Source organism: Echinops telfairi, unplaced genomic scaffold (assembly GCF_000313985.2).
Source record: "Echinops telfairi isolate 266 unplaced genomic scaffold, ASM31398v2 ScPeMD7_7457;HRSCAF=8495, whole genome shotgun sequence".
Classification (NCBI taxonomy): domain Eukaryota; kingdom Metazoa; phylum Chordata; class Mammalia; order Afrosoricida; family Tenrecidae; genus Echinops; species Echinops telfairi.
Genome location: NW_022111357.1, coordinates 29,142,347 through 29,148,174, shown reverse-complemented (window position 1 = coordinate 29,148,174; position 5,828 = coordinate 29,142,347). Strand labels below are relative to the sequence as shown.

Here is a 5,828-nt window from a genome sequence, read left to right as displayed (position 1 = left end):
CTCACCCACTACCTTCTGCTTTTGCACCTCTCAGTGACATGCTCTGTTGGCACATGATTTGCAGATGTTCTCATGCACAGGTGTTCAACGTTATGATTTATACAGATACAGATAAAAGGCAATATGAAAACTAATAATAATGAGATGTCAGAGCTGACATGGCAGGGCTGGGGAAACAGGTATCTGTTTTAAGTCGGGACCACACCTGTACTTGTCACCCATGAAAATGAAATACAACACCCTGACCTAATCTCCAGAACATAAATGGAACAAACTTTAAATTGTTGAGGAAAACACTATCACTGAATTAAATTCAGGGACATGAAAAATTACACACTACACTGCTTTGTAGTGTACACACACACACACACACACACACCCCAGCTGTACATATCCAATGTTTACAAAAGCAACTTAAGGAATTAGACAAGGTTCTAGCTTCCTTTAACAATGTTTTTAGGCGGTTAATGTGGGCCATTGACTGCGTGACAATAAACCAGGAAAGTAGCTAACAGGGCCCACAGGACCCAGAGCCTCTGGGTGGAAGAAGTCCTCACCAACTGGAATATAGGAGAGACACACCCAGCCCGACTGGGCAGGGCCTGGGAAGCATAGGGCAGCCGGCTATTTGGAGCAGGGATGTGAAAGGCTTCGATGAACAGTTCCAGGCAGAGTGTTTGGGGACAAAGCATTGTACTCTATTCCCCACCCCACTGGCAAATGAGGGCTTTGCCAATTCCTGAGAGACAGCCTCTGAAACCCAGGAATTCCTCATGACGAGGTGTCTTTGGGGAGAAATCTGGGGCTTTCTACCCTATGAAGAGTTCAGGTCTCAGAAACCCACAGGGGCTATTCTACACTGTCTATAGGGTTGCTCTGAGTCAGCCTGGACTCAATGGCAGTGAGTTTAATCCATGCCCTGGGCTTCCTTCTTTTTTATGCTAAAGGCATAATTAAAATTTCTCAACTCATGTCAAGCAGGAGTGAACTCATGAGCCGGAGACCCAGCTTCCTCTGCTTGTGTGGGTTACATTACTGAGCGCTGCCTATTTTGACTGGGAACTGTCATGCTATATTGGTGCCCGGATGCACTTGCTCACAATGCATCGGCAGCACAGGCTGCAATCACTTAATCTTTGACCTCTTCTCATTTAGAAATTGTCCCTAGAAAAAGAGATGACGATCGCCAGAATAACACGCTTTGTGAATAAAATGTTTTGGAGTTGTTTTCTCTGAGATGGAGGTCCCTCCCTACTGTGCTGTCCACGCCCTGAAATGTGTCATTAGCTAGACAGCACAGCTATGCACCTCTGGGCCACCCACGCAACCACCACCCCATGAGGATTCCAGCCCTGTGGCAGGTGGGCCACCTGGTCCTTTTCCTGACAGATCTTAGCATCCTGGAGCTCCAGGCACAGAGGAGGCCCACCCTTCCTGTGTTCTAAATGGGTGGGCCCAGGAGACCACCAGAAAGGCCTATAAACAGTTTTGCATGTGCAACAACATCAAGCCATTTCACTCTCTTCAAGGATCTTCCCTACAGACAGATACAGAGGAGCCCAGGTGTAGCAGGTTACCCAATGGGCTGCTAGCCATGACGTCAGCAGTTAAAGCCCACCAGGTACTCCATGAGAGAAGATGACGCTTTCTGCTCCCCTGAAGATGGACAGCCTCAGTTCCACCCTGCTCCACGGGGATGCTTTGAGTCAGGAGCAACTCCGCGGCAGTGAGGGTAGTGTTAAATATGCACAATCCAGGGAGGAATGCATAGACTCTAAGAGTCAGGTGAAGGGGAACTGGGTCAGGCGTAGATGGCTGGCTGACTTTGCACAGTGCAGCTTTAGAACCTTTGCCAACTCTGCACATTTTCCTACTTGGCCCCATTCTAACTAATCCATAATACCACTAGTTACCAGTTAAGGAGTCAGGGACTCTGACGAGCACCTGTGTGCACTGCCTCATTAATAACCCACCCTGTGCAGCTGTGTGGGGGGCACGCAGCATCTCCACTGTAGAACTGAGGAAGCAAGTTCTTGCCCAAAGGCACGGGGCGAGTGAAGTGTGAGAACCAGCAATGAGCCCAGGTGTGTCGGCCTTACCAGTTCGGGCTTCTTTTTTTTTTTTAGACAGCCATGTGTATTGAACAGGGATCAAGTTTTGTTTTGTTTTTTCTTTTTAATCATCTTATTAGGGGCTCATAAGCAGTTCGGGCTTCTAACCACTACCCTATGCGGCAAGGATTCTTAATCAAGGGTGATTTTTTCCCCTTCTCCCACTTCCCAGGGCAGCTGGCCCTGTCTAGACATTTTTGATTGTCCCAGCTTGTGGGAGTGGGGTGGGAGGGGGAGGCTGGTACTACTGGCATCTAGTGGGTGGACACCAGGGATGCTGCTAAATGTCCTCCCATGCACAGGACAGTCCCTACAACACAATCATTCAGCCCCAGGCGCCAAGAGTACCAGGAAACCGAGGTTAGAAACCCTGCACCCCTGGAACAAGACAGCAAAACCATGTGCTGACCTAAACACTCACAGTCTTTCCACCATGTCTTCTTCCCCTATTACAGCCACCACATACCAAACAGGACCCAGATCCTCCTCGCTCCTCAAGGAACTGCAGCAGGTCAAGCCTCATCACATCAGTGCTCTCTCCGGCCCCACCTGCTAGTTCCTCTTGGGCCAATCTAGGCTGATCAGCAGTCAGATCACGACAGTCGAGTGCTTAACCACTGTGTCACCAGGCCTCCTTCTACACAGCAGACACTGTGAATGGCATAATTCATTTTATTTCATTCTCAGATTCGTTCTGAGATAGAAGCCATCAACCCTACCTTACAGGTGAGGAAACCCAGGCCCAGAGACAATGTGGCCGCCAGGGCACAGTCTGTTAACAAAGGAGCCAAGATGCATACAGACTCCAGAGGCCTGGACACTGCCTCTTCCCAGTCAGCAGAGCCAGGCAGACAATCTGATCGTGCCCTTCCCGCAGGCTTTGCCACCTCGGTCAAGCCTCCCGCCAGGCACCTCCTCCTGCATGGAGGGAGGAGATTCGTCCTCCGGCATCTCTCACTGGGTACTGTGACTGTCTACTCCACGAGGCACTGCCTTGCTTCCCAGATGCCATCTTCCTCATCTCTCCGTCCGCATCTAGCACAGCTTCTCATCCTCATGGGCCCTGACAATGCTGGCCGAGACAGCAAGCCAGGACCATCCCTCCCATGCCCCCCCAACCCCAGCACCAGAAACCCCACCTGAAGGTCACAGGAGCCTGCCTAGCGAGTAGGACCAGCCTTCGTTCACCATTCAATTCAGTGGACCTCTCCTCAGGCTGGGGCTGAGCCCCACAGTGAATAAGCAAGCCACAGCCACAAACAGTACAAATTTCCCTCCACACGCCTTCTGGAGAATGTCACCCTGGGGTTGGAGTGGCTTCACTCAGCTGGCTTTTCCCTAGCCTTGGGGCAGTCCCAGCCACTCTAGGTACTAGAGGTACTAGATGCAGTCGCTGGCTTAAGTCTGGGGGCTGAGTTGCAACAAAAATGTGTTGCTTCAAGCAAGACCATTTTGAAAGACATGGGTGTGAGCTCCCGGCTGCCCGATGCAGTATGAGCAGGAGCTGGGGCAGCCAGCTCCGACCATGAGGCAGAAACCCAGGTTTGAGCAAAGAACTCCGTTCCAGGTTGACCTCAGAGAGCAAAGCTAGCTATCTCCCCAGCGGGGGCCTGACCACTTCCCAGCTGCATAAGGGGTGAGGAATAAATGTCGATTTTGTTTCACACACTCTATTTGGGGGTCACGTTGTGGGAGCATTTTAAAGCATACCTGTTTAAAACAAGGTGTGAGCCCTGTCAGTGATTAGCTCACTCTGGTCTGTTAGTGAAACAATATTCTTTCTACCAACAACTTCTCAGACTCTCACACTGGTGCTGCTGCTACTGACTGCTGTCCAGTGGATTCCAGCTGGTGGTAACGCCACGTGTACAGACATGGGCTCCACGGGGGCTTCGGCGCTGGGTCTGTCTTCCAACACATCACCGGGTAGATTTGACTCTCCGACCCTCTGGCTCATCGTCACCCCTTCAACAACTGGCAACCTATTTCTACTACGCCCCCTTTTTCTTGCTCCGCCCCAGGAAAGTATTCCCACACAGAAAGCTTGTCTTGAAAGTGGTTTGACTCCAGTGGTGCCTAGAGAGGAAAGGCGGAGAAGCAGTCAGCCCTGTTTGCTTCTTCTCGGGAGTCACGGACGGACGTACCTCAGATTGCCCAACAGCCTGGGCTACTCTTCTCTGACAGTCTGTCCCTGGCGTCAACTCCAGCTTGGCTCCCCTCCTCCAGCTCGTTACCTGAAGCAAAGAGAGCAAAGAGGGAAATCTGATGAAAACCCCAGGAGCCAGGCAGTGGCCACTGCAGAGTGCTCAGCACAGAACATGGCACAAACTCAGTGCTCAAGAAATGCTCTCAGGGTTGGCTGGTCATGTGCCACGCACTGTGTGGACCCCTGAGATACATACATGAGTACACCCAGTCCCATTCCCTCTGCTCAGCACTCCTGTTCCAGGAAAAGCACAATACAATGTCGATCGGCCAAAACACCACAGAGGCTGTGATCAGGGATTACCAGAGCACCAACTCCCCAGGCCCACTTTACTTCAGTTTGCACTATCACCCTAGGGTGGCGAGTCCCCACCTAGCGCATTCTTGACCTTTGGTGAGTGTCAGTTCCTAGATCTTCACTGGACAGCTCCACTGGAATGTTCTATGCACTCCCAGGCTCACCTGGACTGTTCTAGTAACCTTTCAGAGGCCCCTCAGGCTAGTCTTCACATAGCTAGAGTAATGTTTCTAATTCACAAATCTTAGCCTTAAATGGCTTCCCAGGAACCTAACCTTTAGAGTCCTTAACTAGGCTTATGGCCACACCACAGTCACCTACATCAATCTCTCACCCTTCTCTCGGTGAAGAACGCATTCTAACTATTAAACTGGCCCTCCGAGTTTTCTCACAAGCTACATCTTCAACTCTTCCCTTTGCCTGACTTCACCCCACGAAACAGGCCTCCGTGTCTTGGGGGCAGATGTCACCCTAGATTTCACTAACACTGGGTGAGGTGCCCCTCCTTCATGATCCCACAGAGGGGCGGGGGGCTTTTCTTCCATCAGAGCAGTATCCTATCAGAACTGCCTATTCATTTTGATACACGTCAACAATGACAGCAACATACACTTCTAGCAGGAAGTGTTTTAGCACTTTATACCTACTATGGCATTTAATCTGTATAACACTTAAACCCAGTGCCTGCGAATCAATTGCTCACAACGCCGGAAGCCTGTTAAGTTTCCGGGGCTGTAAATCTTGACAGGAGTAATAAAACTCATCTTTCCCCCAAGGAGGGACTGGGGGTTTTGAACTGCTGACCTTGAGGTTAGCAGCCCGAAGGAAACCCACCACCCCACCGGGATTACGTAAAACACCTTGAAAGGTCTCTGCTTTAAGGTTGCGGAAACTGAGGCTGAGCGCGAGCGAGCCTAACGTGTCTAAGGGAGCAGCCCGCGGTGGGGTTCAAGTCCAGCACCCCGACTCCACCGTTCACACTCCCAGCCCAACTCCGGGATGCCTGTCTGGGCCACTTGCGGTCTCCGAGAACCTAGCAGGTCTAGAGCATGAATGAATGAACGAAGCTACTTGATATAGGGGTAGCGACTGCCTCTCAAACTACTAGCACCCCTAGGCGCCCCCAGGAAGGGGCCGCTGGCCAGAGCCGGCTGAAGTGAGCGAGCCCGGCTCTACGCCACCTCGCGGCTGCAGAACGCCCACCGCCGCGGGGC

General features: G+C 51.4%; 1 protein-coding gene across 4 annotated transcripts in view; it reads right to left on the bottom strand.

The window, feature by feature from the left end:
• Positions 1-4,342, bottom strand: part of ZBTB17 (zinc finger and BTB domain containing 17) — a 29,681-nt gene extending 25,339 nt beyond the window's left edge. For all 4 annotated transcript variants that reach the window (XR_006680907.1, XM_045299049.1, XM_045299048.1 and 1 more), the window contains exon 1: positions 4,256-4,342. The gene's annotated coding sequence lies outside the window, so the exon portion shown is untranslated. The remainder of the gene's footprint in view (positions 1-4,255) is intronic.
• Positions 4,343-5,828: the final 1,486 nt, after the last annotated feature.